The sequence below is a fragment of the Oncorhynchus mykiss genome, chromosome 1 (genome assembly GCF_057628025.1).
Source record: "Oncorhynchus mykiss isolate SJ-2025 chromosome 1, ASM5762802v1, whole genome shotgun sequence".
NCBI lineage: Eukaryota > Metazoa > Chordata > Actinopteri > Salmoniformes > Salmonidae > Oncorhynchus > Oncorhynchus mykiss.
In genome coordinates this window covers 68,210,318-68,230,329 of record NC_143022.1, presented here as the reverse complement: position 1 = coordinate 68,230,329, position 20,012 = coordinate 68,210,318, and the positions used below count along the sequence as shown (strand labels likewise).

At 40.0% G+C, this 20,012-nt stretch overlaps 1 protein-coding gene across 1 annotated transcript in view; it reads right to left on the bottom strand.

Annotated features, from left to right (window-relative positions):
- Positions 1-17,978, bottom strand: part of socs5b (suppressor of cytokine signaling 5b) — an 87,287-nt gene extending 69,309 nt beyond the window's left edge. The window contains exon 1 of the mRNA XM_090237375.1: positions 17,624-17,978. The gene's annotated coding sequence lies outside the window, so the exon portion shown is untranslated. The remainder of the gene's footprint in view (positions 1-17,623) is intronic.
- Between the last annotated feature and the right edge of the window lie 2,034 nt (positions 17,979-20,012).

Sequence of the window (20,012 nt, the reverse complement as noted above, 5' to 3'; positions counted from 1 at the left end):
TGCTCAAAAAATTTTAGATGTATTTTTTTTTGTTTCTTACTTTTTCAAAGTCACTGTGCATTTGGAATATGTTTTAATGGGCAGGTACCATCACGAATTTGTTTATCGAATTTGTTTATGTTTCCTTACTTTTTCAAAGTCACTGTGCATTTGCAATATGTTTCAATGGGCAGGTACCATCACGAATTTGTCATGCTCAAAAAATTTTAGATGTATTTTTTTTTGTTTCTTACTTTTTCAAAGTCACTGTGCATTTGGAATATGTTTTAATGGGCAGGTACCATCACGAATTTGTTTATCGAATTTGTTTATGTTTCCTTACTTTTTCAAAGTCACTGTGCATTTGCAATATGTTTCAATGGGCAGGTACCATCACGAATTTGTCATGCTCAAAAAATTTTAGATGTATTTTTTTTGTTTCTTACTTTTTCAAAGTCACTGTGCATTTGGAATATGTTTTAATGGGCAGGTACCATCACGAATTTGTTTATCGAATTTGTTTATGTTTCCTTACTTTTTCAAAGTCACTGTGCATTTGCAATATGTTTCAATGGGCAGGTACCATCACGAATTTGTCATGCTCAAAAAATTTTAGATGTATTTTTTTTTGTTTCTTACTTTTTCAAAGTCACTGTGCATTTGGAATATGTTTTAATGGGCAAGTACCATCACGAATTTGTTTATCGAATTTGTTTATGTTTCCTTACTTTTTCAAAGTCACTGTGCATTTGCAATATGTTTCAATGGGCAGGTACCATCACGAATTTGTCATGCTCAAAAAATTTTAGATGTATTTTTTTTTGTTTCTTACTTTTTCAAAGTCACTGTGCATTTGGAATATGTTTTAATGGGCAGGTACCATCACGAATTTGTTTATCGAATTTGTTTATGTTTCCTTACTTTTTCAAAGTCACTGTGCATTTGCAATATGTTTCAATGGGCAGGTACCATCACGAATTTGTCATGCTCAAAATTTTTTAGATGTATTTTTTTTTGTTTCTTACTTTTTCAAAGTCATTGTGCATTTGGAATATGTTTTAATGGGCAGGTACCATCACGAATTTGTTTATCGAATTTGTTTATGTTTCCTTACTTTTTCAAAGTCACTGTGCATTTGCAATATGTTTCAATGGGCAGGTACCATCACGAATTTGTCATGCTCAAAAAATTTTAGATGTATTTTTTTTGTTTCTTACTTTTTCAAAGTCACTGTGCATTTGGAATATGTTTTAATGGGCAGGTACCATCACGAATTTGTTTATCGAATTTGTTTATGTTTCCTTACTTTTTCAAAGTCACTGTGCATTTGCAATATGTTTCAATGGGCAGGTACCATCACGAATTTGTCATGCTCAAAAAATTTTAGATGTATTTTTTTTTGTTTCTTACTTTTTCAAAGTCACTGTGCATTTGGAATATGTTTTAATGGGCAGGTACCATCACGAATTTGTTTATCGAATTTGTTTATGTTTCCTTACTTTTTCAAAGTCACTGTGCATTTGCAATATGTTTCAATGGGCAGGTACCATCACGAATTTGTCATGCTCAAAAAATTTTAGATGTATTTTTTTTTGTTTCTTACTTTTTCAAAGTCACTGTGCATTTGGAATATGTTTTAATGGGCAGGTACCATCACGAATTTGTTTATCGAATTTGTTTATGTTTCCTTACTTTTTCAAAGTCACTGTGCATTTGCAATATGTTTCAATGGGCAGGTACCATCACGAATTTGTCATGCTCAAAATTTTTTAGATGTATTTTTTTTTGTTTCTTACTTTTTCAAAGTCATTGTGCATTTGGAATATGTTTTAATGGGCAGGTACCATCACGAATTTGTTTATCGAATTTGTTTATGTTTCCTTACTTTTTCAAAGTCACTGTGCATTTGCAATATGTTTCAATGGGCAGGTACCATCACGAATTTGTCATGCTCAAAAAAATTTAGATGTATTTTTTTTTGTTTCTTACTTTTTCAAAGTCACTGTGCATTTGGAATATGTTTTAATGGGCAGGTACCATCACGAATTTGTTTATCGAATTTGTTTATGTTTCCTTACTTTTTCAAAGTCACTGTGCATTTGGAATATGTTTTAATGGGCAGGTACCATCACGAATTTGTTTATCGAATTTGTTTATGTTTCCTTACTTTTTCAAAGTCACTGTGCATTTGCAATATGTTTCAATGGGCAGGTACCATCACGAATTTGTTCATCGAATTTGTTTATGTTTCCTTACTTTTTCAAAGTCACTGTGCATTTGGAATATGTTTTAATGGGCAGGTACCATCACGAATTTGTTTATCGAATTTGTTTATGTTTCCTTACTTTTTCAAAGTCACTGTGCATTTGCAATATGTTTCAATGGGCAGGTACCATCACGAATTTGTCATGCTCAAAAATTTTTAGATGTATTTTTTTTTGTTTCTTACTTTTTCAAAGTCACTGTGCATTTGGAATATGTTTTAATGGGCAGGTACCATCACGAATTTGTTTATCGAATTTGTTTATGTTTCCTTACTTTTTCAAAGTCACTGTGCATTTGCAATATGTTTCAATGGGCAGGTACCATCACGAATTTGTCATGCTCAAAATTTTTTAGATGTATTTTTTTTTGTTTCTTACTTTTTCAAAGTCACTGTGCATTTGGAATATGTTTTAATGGGCAGGTACCATCACGAATTTTGTTTATCGAATTTGTTTATGTTTCCTTACTTTTTCAAAGTCACTGTGCATTTGCAATATGTTTCAATGGGCAGGTACCATCACGAATTTGTCATGCTCAAAAAATTTTAGATGTATTTTTTTTTGTTTCTTACTTTTTCAAAGTCACTGTGCATTTGGAATATGTTTTAATGGGCAGGTACCATCACGAATTTGTTTATCGAATTTGTTTATGTTTCCTTACTTTTTCAAAGTCACTGTGCATTTGCAATATGTTTCAATGGGCAGGTACCATCACGAATTTGTCATGCTCAAAAAATTTTAGATGTATTTTTTTTTGTTTCTTACTTTTTCAAAGTCACTGTGCATTTGGAATATGTTTTAATGGGCAGGTACCATCACGAATTTGTTTATCGAATTTGTTTATGTTTCCTTACTTTTTCAAAGTCACTGTGCATTTGCAATATGTTTCAATGGGCAGGTACCATCACGAATTTGTCATGCTCAAAAAATTTTAGATGTATTTTTTTTGTTTCTTACTTTTTCAAAGTCACTGTGCATTTGGAATATGTTTTAATGGGCAGGTACCATCACGAATTTGTTTATCGAATTTGTTTATGTTTCCTTACTTTTTCAAAGTCACTGTGCATTTGCAATATGTTTCAATGGGCAGGTACCATCACGAATTTGTCATGCTCAAAAAATTTTAGATGTATTTTTTTTTGTTTCTTACTTTTTCAAAGTCACTGTGCATTTGGAATATGTTTTAATGGGCAGGTACCATCACGAATTTGTTTATCGAATTTGTTTATGTTTCCTTACTTTTTCAAAGTCACTGTGCATTTGCAATATGTTTCAATGGGCAGGTACCATCACGAATTTGTCATGCTCAAAAAATTTTAGATGTATTTTTTTTTGTTTCTTACTTTTTCAAAGTCACTGTGCATTTGGAATATGTTTTAATGGGCAGGTACCATCACGAATTTGTTTATCGAATTTGTTTATGTTTCCTTACTTTTTCAAAGTCACTGTGCATTTGCAATATGTTTCAATGGGCAGGTACCATCACGAATTTGTCATGCTCAAAATTTTTTAGATGTATTTTTTTTTGTTTCTTACTTTTTCAAAGTCATTGTGCATTTGGAATATGTTTTAATGGGCAGGTACCATCACGAATTTGTTTATCGAATTTGTTTATGTTTCCTTACTTTTTCAAAGTCACTGTGCATTTGCAATATGTTTCAATGGGCAGGTACCATCACGAATTTGTCATGCTCAAAAAATTTTAGATGTATTTTTTTTGTTTCTTACTTTTTCAAAGTCACTGTGCATTTGGAATATGTTTTAATGGGCAGGTACCATCACGAATTTGTTTATCGAATTTGTTTATGTTTCCTTACTTTTTCAAAGTCACTGTGCATTTGCAATATGTTTCAATGGGCAGGTACCATCACGAATTTGTCATGCTCAAAAAATTTTAGATGTATTTTTTTTTGTTTCTTACTTTTTCAAAGTCACTGTGCATTTGGAATATGTTTTAATGGGCAGGTACCATCACGAATTTGTTTATCGAATTTGTTTATGTTTCCTTACTTTTTCAAAGTCACTGTGCATTTGCAATATGTTTCAATGGGCAGGTACCATCACGAATTTGTCATGCTCAAAAAATTTTAGATGTATTTTTTTTTGTTTCTTACTTTTTCAAAGTCACTGTGCATTTGGAATATGTTTTAATGGGCAGGTACCATCACGAATTTGTTTATCGAATTTGTTTATGTTTCCTTACTTTTTCAAAGTCACTGTGCATTTGCAATATGTTTCAATGGGCAGGTACCATCACGAATTTGTCATGCTCAAAATTTTTTAGATGTATTTTTTTTTGTTTCTTACTTTTTCAAAGTCATTGTGCATTTGGAATATGTTTTAATGGGCAGGTACCATCACGAATTTGTTTATCGAATTTGTTTATGTTTCCTTACTTTTTCAAAGTCACTGTGCATTTGCAATATGTTTCAATGGGCAGGTACCATCACGAATTTGTCATGCTCAAAAAAATTTAGATGTATTTTTTTTTGTTTCTTACTTTTTCAAAGTCACTGTGCATTTGGAATATGTTTTAATGGGCAGGTACCATCACGAATTTGTTTATCGAATTTGTTTATGTTTCCTTACTTTTTCAAAGTCACTGTGCATTTGGAATATGTTTTAATGGGCAGGTACCATCACGAATTTGTTTATCGAATTTGTTTATGTTTCCTTACTTTTTCAAAGTCACTGTGCATTTGCAATATGTTTCAATGGGCAGGTACCATCACGAATTTGTTCATCGAATTTGTTTATGTTTCCTTACTTTTTCAAAGTCACTGTGCATTTGCAATATGTTTTAAAGGGCAGGTACCATCACGAATTTGTCATGCTATAAAAATCTTGCAGGAATGTGAAATTGACTGGCCCGATGAACTCGGGATGGCTTTGCAGTGATTCTGGGTCATCTCAATCGCTCGTTTGGGTTGATTTCAGAATGTCGCTTTTGGTGATGTTTTTTCACTATAGGATCATATTGCAAATGTACAAGAGTCAAGTGGACAAGAGCCCATCAGTCAATTAGATATCATTCTGACCACCAAACTGATACAAACTGACACGAAACCCACTTTTTCCAACTCGTTTAGTAGCCAACTATTACATACTTCAGAGCTGGCCCAAAATTCACAACGCCTTCGGTTCAAACCATAAAAAAAACATAAAACATGTAGTTACGTTCTAGCTGCGGGTCCATTTCTTATGTTATGTGTTGGCCTAGCTGAGGCGACCCCGAATCCCAAGTTTCGGCTCGATAGGTCATTTGGTGTCCGAGAAAAACCCTAATTGGTGCTGAAAATCCACTATTTTCCATGACTTGCTACGGGGTCCTTGAATGAGCTATCGGACAGAAACGTTGGGGTCTGTCTATATGGGCCGAGACGTTCGCAATGCACCTAGTCTTGCGACTCTGGGACATTTCTAAATGTCGTCATTTTCGTGATGCAAAAATGAATTGAAGTTATTTCAAATGTACGAGGCTGTTTCTCGGTCCGAGAACCTTCTAGAGCCACGTAACTCACCACGCACCATCTACGGGAGGTCTAGAACAGGTTTCTAAAGTTTCGGAACTCTAGGTCCGACGGTTCTTTTTTAGCTCCAACAAAGCTAACTATTGGAGCCACTGTCTGTCTCTACGCACCCCAATACGTCCCTCCATCCAAGTTGTGTTTTAGTGCAATTTTTTTTTCCTTTGATTTTTTTGGGGAAAAATGACTGATTTACAGTTCATGGGGGTTGCCTAATCACATATATGAAGTTTTGGACAGGTCTGAATTTTTTAACCCTTCGAAACAGCCCCTGAGACACCAATTATGGCACTTCCGGTTGGCACAGGAAGTTATAAATCAACACATATCCTCATTGGGGTATGCTGTTACAGAATCCTGAGTTTTAAGTCCTTACGTTAAGAATTGACTGATCTACACAGGGTTGAATGCACTATGTCTATCAAACTGCATGCAGTGTATGGGTAAACACTTTTAGGGGCATTTTAACCACTTCCGGTTGGTCCAGGAAGCTTAGAATCAACACAGGTAGACCTCATAGTGGCCTGATGGACTGGTACCGAAGACAGGTTCATACGGCATTCATAACCCACATAGGCCTCAGGTTGAAATTAGGGGTGCAGGCAATGTATTCCTATGGGGAGAGATGACACTGTAATCTGTGAGATCAAAAAACACTGTTTTACTGTGAAGGGTTAATGCCACACGGTCAAGGTTAGGCTTGTTCAGATCGGGAGGACCTTAGGAACATTCATGTGGTGGAATTTTTCTTCTCACTCTAACGGTTCTCTCACTGTCACCCAAAAGCAAATGACATTGTGGTGCAGGCTTCATTTTGGGCCTACTATTGTAATGGTCGCTGCGCATAGACCGAGCGAGCTACGGTCAAGCGGGATAGCTCGTTGAACTCAGAACAGTCTGGAGACTATGGTGATGCCATTTTTTGTGTTGATTTCAGAATGCCATTTTGGTGATGGTCCCTCTCCGTTTAAACATATTGCAAATGTACAAAAGTCAACTAGCAAGTCAGTGTCCATCAGTCAATTAGATGTCATTATGACACCAAATGGATATCAATTGACACCAAACCCACTTTTTCCTACTCATTTAGTAGCCAACTATCACATATGTCAGAGCAGTCCCATAATTCACAGCGCCTTCAGTTGAAAACATAATAAAAAGGTAAAACACATAGTTACGTTCTAGCTGCGGGTCCAGTTCGGACATTATGTGAAGTCCTATGTGAGGCGACCCCGAATCCCGAGTTTCGGCTCGATAGGTCATTTGGTGTCCGAGAAAAACCCTAATTGGTGCTGAAAATCCACTATTTTCCATGACTTGCTACGGGGTCCTTGAATGAGCTATCGGACAGAAACGTTGGGGTCTGTCTATATGGGCCGAGACGTTCGCAATGCACCTAGTCTTGCGACTCTGGGACATTTCTAAATGTCGTCATTTTCGTGATGCAAAAATGAATTGAAGTTATTTCAAATGTACGAGGCTGTTTCTCGGTCCGAGAACCGTCTAGAGCCACGTAACTCGCCACGCACCATGGCCCGGAGGTCTAGAACAGGTTTCTAAAGTTTCGGAACTCTAGGTCCGACTGTTCTTTTTTAGTTCCAACAAAGCTAACTATTGGGGCCACTGTCTGTCTCTACGCACCCCAATACGTCCCTCCATCCAAGTTGTGTTTTAGTGCAATTTTTTTTTCCTTTGATTTTTTTGGGGAAAAATGACTGATTTACAGTTCATGGGGGTTGCCTAATCACATATATGAAGTTTTGGACAGATCTGACTTTTTTAACCCTTCGAAACAGCCCCTGAGACACCAATTATGGCACTTCCGGTTGGCACAGGAAGTTATAAATCAACACATATCCTCATTGGGGTATGCTGTTACAGAATCCTGAGTTTTAAGTCCTTACGTTAAGAATTGACTGATCTACACAGGGTTGAATGCACTATGTCTATCAAACTGCATGCAGTGTATGGGTAAACACTTTTAGGGTGATTTGAACCACTTCCGGTTGGTCCAGGAAGCTTAGAATCGACACAGGTAGACCTCATAGTGGCCTGATGGACTGGTACCGAAGACAGGTTCATACGGCATTCATAACCCACATAGGCCTCAGGTTGAAATTAGGGGTGCAGGCTATGTATTCCTATGGGGAGAGATGACACTGTAATCTGTGAGATCAAAAAACACTGTTTTACTGTGAAGGGTTAATGCCACACGGTCAAGGTTAGGCTTGTTGAGATCGGGAGGACCTTAGGAACATTCATGTGGTGGAATTTTTCTTCTCACCCTAACGGTTCTCTCACTGTCACTCAAAAGCAAATGACATTGTGGGGCAGGCTTCATTTTGGGCCTACTATTCTAATGGTCGGTTATTGTGTTATTTCAGAAAATCATAGAAAATCACAGAAATGTCGCAGAGCTCCGCAGCACACTTTAAAAAGATTCGTATGAACACCCTGCAACTGGATCTGTAACCGTTGAAAAAAAAAAACGCCTATTTGTGACCATCACCAATTTGTCATTGTTCCGTTTCTCTTAAATGACGATAGATAAATGGCTGGTTCTTTTTTTATTGACACCGGAGGCTCCTTGGCTTTGACCTGAAGTGGAAAAATAATTTCTCTACTTCCATTTTAAGCCTTTAATCCCAGAAAAATGGCCGTAGCTCAAAAACCGTCGAGGCCTAGACGCCATCCCGTTCGGGGCCAACTGCCCCTTGAGCCAAACCTACGCTCGCCAAGTTTCGGCTTCGAAATATTTTCAGTTTTTGAGATAAGGCCCCGTCGCGATTCGTGATGTTTTGCCAAATTGCCATATGATTCCGTATGCCATCTGGTGGGAGTGTCCGGGACGGCGGAAAAACGGTCCGAAATTTGTTTTTTTTTTTAAACGGGAACCGAAAGTCCGACAAAGTTCATTCGACGACTTCCCGGTAGGTCCGGCCCTACCGCACGTCCCGACGCTGACCGCGAATTTTACAAACGATTTCGGACGTCGGGTAAGGGACCGTACATTTGCAATATGGACTTTCTCACTGATCATACACGAAATGCCGAAATGTTCCCTTAAGGTATGGAAGAAGCCACTGCTCCAAAACCGCCATAGAAAGGCCAGACTACGGTTTGCAACTTCACATGGGTACAAAGATTGTACTTTTTGGAGAAATGTCCTCTGGTCTGATGAAACAAAAATATAACTGTTTGGCCATAATGACCATCGTTATGTTTGGAGGAAAAAGAGGTAGGCTTACCAGCCCTCCGGTGGCAGCTTCCCGAACCAGGCTTCCTGTGCGTGTCCTCGGCCCAGTACCACCGGTGCCAGCACCATGCATCAGGCCTACAGTGCGCCTCGCATGTCCAGTGCTGCCGGAGCCTTCCTCCTCGCCAGCGCTGCCGGAGTCTCCCGCCTGTCCAGCGCTGCCAGAGCTTTTCTCCTGTCCGGCGCCGCGGGAGTCTCCCCCTGTCCGGCGCTGCCAGAGTCTCCCGCCTGTCATGAGCCACCAGAGCTGCCAGTCTGCAAGGAGCCGCCAGTCTGCAAGGAGTTGCCAGAGCCACCATTCTGCAAGGAGCCGCCAGAGCCGCCAGTCTGCAAGGAGCCGCCAGAGCCGCCAGTCTGCATGGAGCAGCCAGAGCCGCCAGTCAGCATGGAGCAGCCAGAGCCGCCAGTCAGCCAGGATCTGCCAGAGTCGTCAGCCAGTACAGAGCTGCCCCTCTGTCCCGAGCTGCCCCTCAGTCCAGTGGGGTCATTAAGTAGGGTCGCCGTGGTTAGGAGGCCACGGAAGCGGACAATGGGGCGGACTAAGACTATGGTGAAGTGGGGGCCACGTCCAGCACCAGAGCCGCCACCGCGTACAGATGCCCACCCAGACCCTCCCCAATAGGTTCAGGTTTTGCGGCCGGAGTCCGCACCTTGGGGGGGGGGGGGGGGGGGGGGGGGGGGGTACTGTCACACCCTGACCATAGTTTGCTTTGTATGTTTCTATGTTTTGTTTGGTCAGGGTGTGATCTGATTGGGCATTCTATGTTGTGTGTCTAGTTTGTCTGTTTCTGTGTTTGGCCTGATATGGTTCTCAATCAGAGGCAGGTGTTAGTCATTGTCTCTGATTGGGAACCATATTTAGGTAGCCTGTTTGGTGTTGGGGTTTGTGGGTGATTGTTCCTGTCTCTGTGTTTTGCACCAGTTAGGACTGTTTTCGGTTTTCCACATTTTATTGTTTTGTATAAGTATATTGTTCACGTTATCATCTTTATTAAAGATGTATAAAGATAACCACGCTGTGTTTTGGTCCTCACCTCTTTCACCAGAAGAAAACCGTAACAGCCCTAGAGTTCCCATTTCTCAGGTGGTGAGTTAGCACTAATTGAATCAGGCCTATATGTCATATTAGTGCACAAAATGATTAAGTTAAATTCATCTCTATAGAACCCCAAAAAATCTCGAGGCCTTTTTTGATGGTAAAATATAACAATAATAGCCTAATTGTCAACCCAAAATTCATGACAGTCACATGATTAGGTTGCATATCTCAATATCTTGCAATTCTATTCTAAATGACACTTCTTATTAAGCATTGGGAATTACTTTATACACATAATATTTTGGGGTGTGACCAAATCATGGGCTGGTGCCACCAACTGAAACAGTTAGTGGCATCAGTGCCAACAGGGGAACTGGTTAGTCTGGGGGCCTGCTGATTTGAATAGCCTACTAATATTAAATCACATTGTCCACTCAATCAATTCATTTTTTCAGTTTAACTGTTGGCATTGAGATGTAGTAAAGCTGTAATGAGACGCAATAAGACCGTTGTTGAGAATTCCCACTGCTAATGGTGTGTCCTGGTGGGCCCAAGCACTCTATCACACATGTCCACTTGGAGAGAAACTAACAAGGCACTGACCTGAGCAGGCAAAAGGACTGCCAACCTGACCAATAGCAACCAATCAGTGGCCTGGAGAGGTCATGCTAGTTTGAGGAGCAAGTTTATGGCCCGCTAGTCTCTCATTACCATCTCACTCCACCCATCCCCCGAAGGTGCCAGAGAGACGACAGACTAGCGGGTCACAGGTGTAAGTGAATCGCAGACCAGCTCAACTGGAGAACCGCTACTTGAGGACCCTTCAATAATACATTCATTTTCAAAACATAGACAAAACATTTTTCTCTGTGTGCAATGTTGACAACCACTAACAATGACATTCTGTGAGAAAGGGGCAAAATGTAGGGTGGGATGAAACATGAAGTAAGAGTGAACAGCCCCAGCAATCCCCATATGGCCATATAGTATAATTAAATCTAGCTCACACAGTACACACTAATAAATCGGATCACAATGGTCTCAGAGGAGCATTCATACCCAGCCACCTACAGGGGATGTCATCTGTTGGAGTCAAGAGTATTAATGACCATGTGATGGGACACAATTGGCATGTTCGTCATTGCAGCCCGACTTTAAAGGCGAGCCAAGGCTGACTGATCTGCAAATCCCCTTGTATCATAAATAACTAGTCAATATTACTTGTAAGTCAGTCACAATTTACTCATGATACATTAGGGTTTTGATGCTCTTGAACACGGTCACTGTGAGCAACAGGAAGTGCTGTGAGTAATGTGGTAGGAATTGCTGTCCTACCTTGTCCGTAGACTGCTTACAGGGTAAGGAAACCAATATGTAACTGTATAATTTGGGTGAAGCTTTGCACACGCTTGCCAATCACTTTTTTTGGTTACTACATGATTTCATATGTGTTATTTCATAGTGTTGATGTCTTCCCTGTTATTCTACAGTGTAGAAAATAGTAAAAACAAAAACCCTTGAATGAGTAGGTGTGTCCAAACTTTTGACTGGTACTGTAAGAGGAAGAACATTCAATGATTTGCAAGCATTCTGAGGCCTTATGCATTCTTAGTAGGCCTAATGTAAACAATCAGATAACTGCACTAGACTGATCTATTGTGCAATGAGGTACAGAAGACAATGTGATGGTGTAATAGGTGTGCGAATGAGAGACTCTATTTAGAAGACCATACATTAACATTATTTGAACCTCTCCAAAGCAGGCTGATGCAGAACTTTCAAAGGTTTTCATGGCATGTTTGACAGAAATTGCAGTTCAACTTTGAGGTCCTAGTTATTTTGTTTCACAAACAAGAAGGTTCTTAGATTTGTTTCACACCATTTATTTATGATTCATTTTGTGTAATTGCCAGATTTGCTTTAAAGTTTGTTGGCTAATATAGATGTCAGACCTTACTACATTTGAATTTAGATGTGCGTCAAGTGCTTACAATCAAGGACCGGCACTCCTAATTGAATTGAAATGGGCACGCCGATTCTGAATGTCCCCTCCAGTAAACCAGAATAGTTAAGACTGGTTTGGAAGTCAAGGGCTGCCAAGTTAGTGATCATTCCTTTTTAGATGGGGTATGTTAGTAGCCTGACAACTCACACTAAGTTATTCTGCTGCTCTGTCGTTCGCTACATACTTTAGTCTGAGACTGCCATCATTGAAGTCGTTTTTGGTAACCAGGGGCATGAGGGGCGTTGGTCAAAACAAAGTCTAACCAATCAGAGTATCAATGCCAATTACACATTTTCAAACCACTGCTTTACCAATGTGGGTTTTGGTTCTGGTCCAACCCATCGGTTTCTGGACCAATCAGATGACCTCGAATGTCTTCACATTTTGTGACAGGTCTGGGAGGTACTCAGATCCAGACTCGTTGCGGAGAAGAAACTAACGTCCATGGGAGTGGCATAGCGTTTGACTGTGAGGAGTCTGGGTAACCAGACAAGTATGTTAGCCTGGCCCAGCTCTGCATGTGTTATAGCCAACTCCTCTGACTATCAGTGTCATGCCACTGGACATGTAGGGATGAGTGTCTTGAATGGTGTAAAGCATTGTTTGGCTACAATAAAGTTCTGTAAAGTTCTGGCTCAGCAGATTTAGTTAGATGGGAATTCAATGAAGAGTCATAACTCTTCAGCTCTGATTAGAAGGGAGTTGGAAGACTTTCAACCACAAAACGAGTCTATACGCAATCATGGTATATTCTTTAAGTACCAATGAAACTCATTTGCGTAGATAACCGTGGTTTTATATACTTGTGTTTTGGTCTGGGTTTGTGTTTGGCCATGAATATGTGAGATTGGTCTGCTTTATGTGCTTCTTTAGTCCTAATGAAAAAGGAAATGTTGCCATCTAGAGGGGTTAAGACAGAAAGTGTATTATCGATATTGCTACACTATCACAGAGATAGTGAGAAGGGTCATATAGGCCAAAATCACCAGCAATGAGTAATTTGTGAAGATGTGAATGCACATCCATTACTGATAAAATATGTGGGCATGTTTACTGAACCAATGAACCAGCTATAGTGCGATACAATGCAAGACCTGCATCATAATATGATGTGCATTCAAGCAATTAACCTTGTTTCATTAGAGCTCACCGGGTTAGCCGTCAGTCTGCTTTCTCCTTCCTGTGTATTGTCAAGAGTTTTCTGTTCATCCCATCAACGATAGTTCATTCCCCACCACCAACCTTAATACTGTAGATTGCCTTATTGGCCCCAATTATAACAAATGTATAAAGGCTTTCCAAATGTAAAATAAACCCCTATGTCAATTTCCCCCCAAAAGCTTTGCTTTATAAAGTGTGAAAGAGTTCTAGCCTGGCGCAGGGCAGGTGTATTTGTCAAAATCAAATCAACGTTTATTGGTCGCCTACACAGGTTTGCTGATGTTATCACAGGTGCAGCGAAATGCTTATGTCTCTAGCGCCAACAGTGCAGAAATATCTAGCAGTACAATAACAATACACACATAAAAAAATGAAGTAATTAAGAAATATCAGAGCGAGCAGTGTTTACAGTGCATTCGGAAAGTATTCAGAACCCTTGACTTTTTCCCAAAATGTTTACAGCCTTATTCTAAAAAGTATGAAATAGTTTCCCCCTTCAATCTACACACAATACCCCATAATGACAAAGCATATACTGTTTTAGAATTTTTTGCCAATTTATAAAAAAAACACTGAAATATCACAATTGCATTTTTGAAGCACCTTTGGCAACGATTACAGCCTCCAGTCTTCATGGATATGACGATACAAGCTTGGCACATCTGTATTTTGGAGAGTTTGTCCATGTATGCTGAGGAACTTTAAGCTTTTGACCCTCTCCACTGCAGCCCAGGCGATGTGGATGGGTGCGTGCTCTCTCTGCTGTCTCCTGTAGTCCACGATCATCTCCTTCATTTTGTTTACGGTGAGGGAGAGGTTATTTTCCTGGCACCACTCCGCCAGGGCTCTCTCCTCTCTGTAGGCTGTCTCACTGTTGTTGGTAATCAGGCCTACCACTGTTGTGTCAGCAAACTTGATGATTGAGTTGGAGACGTGAATAGCCACGCAGTCATGGGGGAACTGGGAGTACAGGAGGGGGCTGAGCACACATCCCTGTGGGGACCCCATGTTGAGGATCAGCATGGCGGAGGTGTTGTTGACTACCTTCACCAACTGGGGTCGCCCCGTCAGGAAGTCTAGGACCCAGTTGAGTTGCGACTCTTTGTCCCTGTACTTTGTCCCTGTACTGTTGTTTTGCCTCTTTGAATGCCTTACGGAGGTCATAGCTAGTCTGCACACATCCATGCTCCCAGTCACCTTGCCATGGTTAAATGTGGGGGTTTGCGCTTTCAGTGTTGCTTGAATATGTTTTTTGGTTTGGAAAAGTTAGAATCATCAACCTTCTCTATGTGCTTCCTGATGAACCCAGTCACAGAGTCAGTGTATACGTCGATACTATTCCCAGAGGCGATGCGGAACATTTTCTAGTCTGCGTAATGAAAACAAACAGTCTTGAAGCATAGATTCCAATTTGTCAGACCAACCTTGAACAGTCTATCACAGGTGCTTCCTGTTTAAGTTTCTGCCTATTGGCAGGGAGGAGCAGGATGGAGGTGTGATCCCACCATGAGTAGTTTATCATGAGACATACCCCTCCGCCTTTCCCCCCCCCCCCCAGAGAGTTCTTTCTTCCTGTCTTTGCGATGAACAGAGAATCCCACTGGCTGTATGGACGGGGACAATATATCCGGAGAGCCATGATTCCATAAAGCAGAGTATGTCACAGTCCCTTATGCATCTCTGAAAGGAGATCCTCGCCCAAAGCTCATCTACTTTATTGTGCAGAGACTGAACGTTAGCGAGTAATATACTCGGAAGCGGTGGATGGTTTGCTCTCCACCTGAGCCTGACTAGAACCCCACCTCTCCTAGGGCTGGGCGATATATCGAATTAATTTGATTTATTCGAATGTATGTTTTAGCACGATATTCCAAATGCCTGTATCGCAAGAATCAATGTCATTTTTCTTCCGTTTTCATGAGCGTTTGTCTGCTTGTTCTCATGTTGTATTTTTGGTCTCGTCTCCTTCGCTCCTTCTGTGCTGTGTGCACCTTTCCATTTACAGTGCCTTCGGAAAGTATTAACACCCCTCGACTTTTTCCACATTATATTGTGTTAGCTTCAGCAAGCACACTAATAACTATTGGTAGGAACCAACAGATATAATTCGATATGGTATTGTTTGATCGAAATGAGCAAGGTATATCCCAATATTGTCACCTACTGTACCTCTAACCTTCCTCTTAGCATACAATTATATATATATATATTTTAAAGGAGAGCAGAGTTCTCATCCCCTTACATATTTGATTGTTTTTGACAGGACAAATGTAAGTACATATAGGGAGAAACTGGTTTCAATTAGATTTAAAAATCTACTTCATATTCATCACATCCAGCACCACCCCAACATCAACATCAACAGACACTCCCCCAAGTATTTATTTGTACAGTGAAGCTGCGATTTTAACCAATTATGAGTAGGCACGCCTGATTATAGCTAGTTAAAAATCACATGATACACACCAGATGACCTCATCGAAAACACTTGTCTTCCTCTATCTTTTAAATTAAAATGTTTAACCACCATTAAAGCATGACTTAAGCTTATAGATGATTTGTGAAGCATTTATGTCGTGCTTATGAAGACAAAGTATGCTATATAAAGCCTTTTATAAGTTGTAATTCATTTAAAGTGGAACCAAATTATTTCCTTTTGCCACTGGATGGCAGGCACACCAAGTACATGTGATCATGCAGAGACAGTTTTGGAACTCACTTATGCTAAATTAGTTGTGCATGTGAAAACTAGTTGTGCATGTGCAACACGCTGGCAATCAGGCTGGCATGTGACATTAACGATCCTCCGGCAAGTCATTCACACAGTCAAACATTATGAAGAAAGTTAAAGGTTGATGAGATTGTTCTGTGGATTTCATCGCTAATATTACTTGTTTCACTCTGCGATATCCACTTGGGTTTTACAGATAATGTGACTGCTTGCCAGTCAAAGAGACGATAGCAACCCGATTTTAAAACTGGCCGTAGGTCTGAGAACCAATGTCAATACAGCCAATATGTACTGTCCATCCTTGAATAGTTCATGTATGGGATGTTCATCAAATGGCATACCACAGTTGTTCTGCCCGGATCACAAGTTGCGAATCATAGATTAGAAATGTTTTTTTAAATCATCTTAAAGTAACATGTTATGCTCACTAAGGCTGTTAAGTTAACTCAACTCAACAAAGGTTCATGTATTTGTCCACTACGTCACATCAATATGAGTGATTGTTCACTTCACAATAATCTATTTTTGTGTGGGTCTGGTCTTACATTGCATCCAGAGGACACAACTTTGATCTGACTTAACCTAGGCTTTACATGAAGTACGTCACACTTCATGTTTCAAGTAACTGTACAAGTCAGAGATTCCTAGGAACAAGGGCTGAACTCTGATTTGACCATTCCATGCATATACTGTACCAAACATATGGCTGGATCTTCAGTAACACTTCGGGTTTAAGCTGGGGATGGCACTATTTCGTCCCGTAGGAGGGGAGACAGGCAGCAGACAGTGGTATCTGATATGATTTAACAGTAATAGACTTGACTTGGACTGAAATAGTATTTTATAAGAAGAACAGGAGCTCAAGCAGTAGAGAATTTGAGGTGCCGGTACTCAGCTTCGGTGAGCTCCGGCCCAAGTCAAGCACTGGTAGTAGATGACCATGGAAATTCATCATGTTTGGAGTTTCTCTATTTACTGTAGAGACATAATCTCAAACTGGTCACAATTGACAATAACTCATTGTTTTTACTTCCCCTCCAACTGCTACAAATACAGTACTAATACAATTAACGATAACCATAATAATGACAATGATTTTTGGTATAAAAATAATACAAGTAGACAACAGCATTTTCCCTCAAATCCCTTCACATTGTAACCTCGACAAAGCACAGCCATCATTTGTGCCACAAAATTCACCACACATCGGCTATCACAATGAAGCATTGAGAAAAAGAGCTTTGAAGAACCTTCTTAGAAATTAGTCAAACTAAGAATGTGTTTTCTAACCGGTACAAATGGGCAAAAACATTAACGTAGAAGTAAATCAATAGAGTAAGTGATCATGACATGTAAAAGTGTCCCTGTAACTGTTTGACTTTGATGAAGACTTCATCTTTAGCAAATAATAATATTTTGAATAAGGGGAAAGTTACAGAAGCATAGCGTGCAATTTGGCCTGGCTGGCACAGTGTGCATGTTCCTCTGTATTGGACACTGGGGAGACATGCGAGACTCACCCGGCATAGATTAAGATTTGTACTTGCCGCGCCCCACCACCACCCTTCGCCTCAACAAGCAGAGAGGAGACTCTTTCCGTCGGAGAGGAGTTGATTGGCGTACCCGCTCGTCACGTCATTTTGAACATGCTTGAGACTTACCGTTTCTTGCAGTGGCTTTAGCTCCACCCCCTCTTTCTGCCGATATAAAGCTGGCGTCTATTCCATAACACGGGGCCTTGTTTCTCTACACATGGGAATCCAGGCAAGAAATTGTCACAAAATCGTATGCAAAACCCAAAACATTTGAGCTAGCAACTCATCAGACCCCACCAGTGTCGCTTGTTTTGCTCTACGACATCCACAAACTCTCAGTCTGACGTTTGACGCCCGCGTCCAAATTTCGAAAGGGGTCTTCTCACAAAACCGTCTGTCCAGACTGAACCGTTTGAGCCACGTCACCAACATTTGGCATTCTTGTTTTTGCTCTGCGATGCACACAAGCGTCTGAGGAGTCGCTGGAAGGTAACCCAGTACCAGGACATAAACATTGCACAACGTGAATAGGGTGAGGAGGAGTCTACCATGTCCGTAAGCAACTTTATCAATTTTCCAGATTCAGGTTTACTAACATGGTTTTACTATTGACAGCTACAGCTGATTTCAGGATTGTATATTGATTTGCTCTCCTTTAAATATTTGTAATCTGATGTATTCGTTTCAGTCGCTGAATTGTTTAAGTATTCACACCCCTGAGTCAATACCGTGTAGAAGCACTTTGGGCAGGGATTACAGCTGGGTCTTTCACACCTGGATTGTGCGACATTTGGCCAGTATTCTTTTCAAAATTCTGTGAAATTGGTTGTTGATCATTGCTAGACAACCATTTTCAGGTTTTGCCATAGATTTAAGTAGATTTTGTCTGAATACTTTCCGAATGCACTGTACACCACACACATATATTTAAAAAAATATATACCCCTCCCCTAACTGGAGTAAACTAATGAACAACACTTAGGCTTCTACTTCCAGATTATACATACTATATTAATGATGTACACAATCTATTTTCCAATAGTCATCTTTCATTTGTTTTCCCCCCCAGGAATTTGTCTGGTCTATTTATACAATAGTGTTTAAGATATCTTTACTCCACTGACACAGGGTGTTGCCGTTAGTTTAACTGATGTTGCGCAAGAGAAGTCTAACTTTTTGATGGAAGGTTCAATGTACCTTTGGACCGTCACACAGCAGTTCCTCTGCCTGAGATGGAGTTCTTAAATTGACCTTGTGGTCTTGAGACCACACAAATACTAATCTGGGTTGGGTCTTAGGGCCTAACCTAATGTCTTTATCTGGATTTTGTGGACTGTTCTTGAATCTATTCCCTCGGCTTAAAAATGTAGATTTTTTTTCTGTAGTCTCTCATGATCAAGCAGCTGGCCAGTGTGTGCGTAAATCTAGTCCTGGGTTCCGAGATGAACATTTCTGCAAATCAACATGACGAGAGCTTGGTATTGTAAGGTTCTATCTGCGTTTTTGTCAACATTTTATTATTGACGTAGCCTTGTTCTGTTCAAATGTTCTCTACCTATATAATACTCTAAATATCCCCAATTCATGTTAAGTTCAAAAGAATACAAGATAAAACAAACCAACGAGGGTTCAGAATGATAAAGCCAATTATCTCAGAATAATCTTTTTTTGCAGATAGAACCTCGTCTCAAGCTCTCAATGATTGATTTAGCTTTGAAGCTGCCCTTAAAGAATGAATCTGGTTCAGCTTTCTGTGATCTTGCCTGGTCATTCTGTATATTCATACTTTGAAGCAGTTAATGACACATATAGGGCCAGGGGTTTTTCCTGAGCATGTGACCTGGCCCAAACCATATAATATATGATTCTGGTCATCGAGATCTGTGTCTGGAAGTATTTTTTTTCCTCAAGCATTAAGATGGTCATTTCAGAACCATTTACTAATCCATAGAATAGTCCTATGGAGGAAGGATTGTTGACCATTTCAATCTAAAAGTATAAGGGATAAACGCTGACGTTCTGTACATTTGTTATGAAATGTATGAATAATGACTAAAATGATGTATACATTTAACGTAGAGCTATAACTAAACAGAATACTACCCCGTCACTGTATGATTGTATGAAACTTATTGGAATCATAAAACTAAATCTGATGTGTGTAGTTTTAGTCAAGAATTAGAACAAGGACTTTCTGTTCCTTTTTAGTATGTGAGCAGGGTGCAAGTGTGAAATGGAGCTATCGTCAGACAAGCTGTACTACTGTGTTCCTTACAGGACATTCTGTCCCCACCCAGGGAGGGGAGAGACCTTGGGCTTGTAGTAGATTGTTTAACAGGTGGCAGACAATGTATGAGTTGGAGAAGACTTGTGAACTATGTTGCCATTGTATCTGAGAGGAGGGACATTTGACAAAATGTGAGGTATATAGACCAATGTACCGGAAATTATAAGGAGAGCTCTCTAAATAAACGTTCCTGACAATTGTAGCTGGGCCTCCGTCTGATTCATTCCA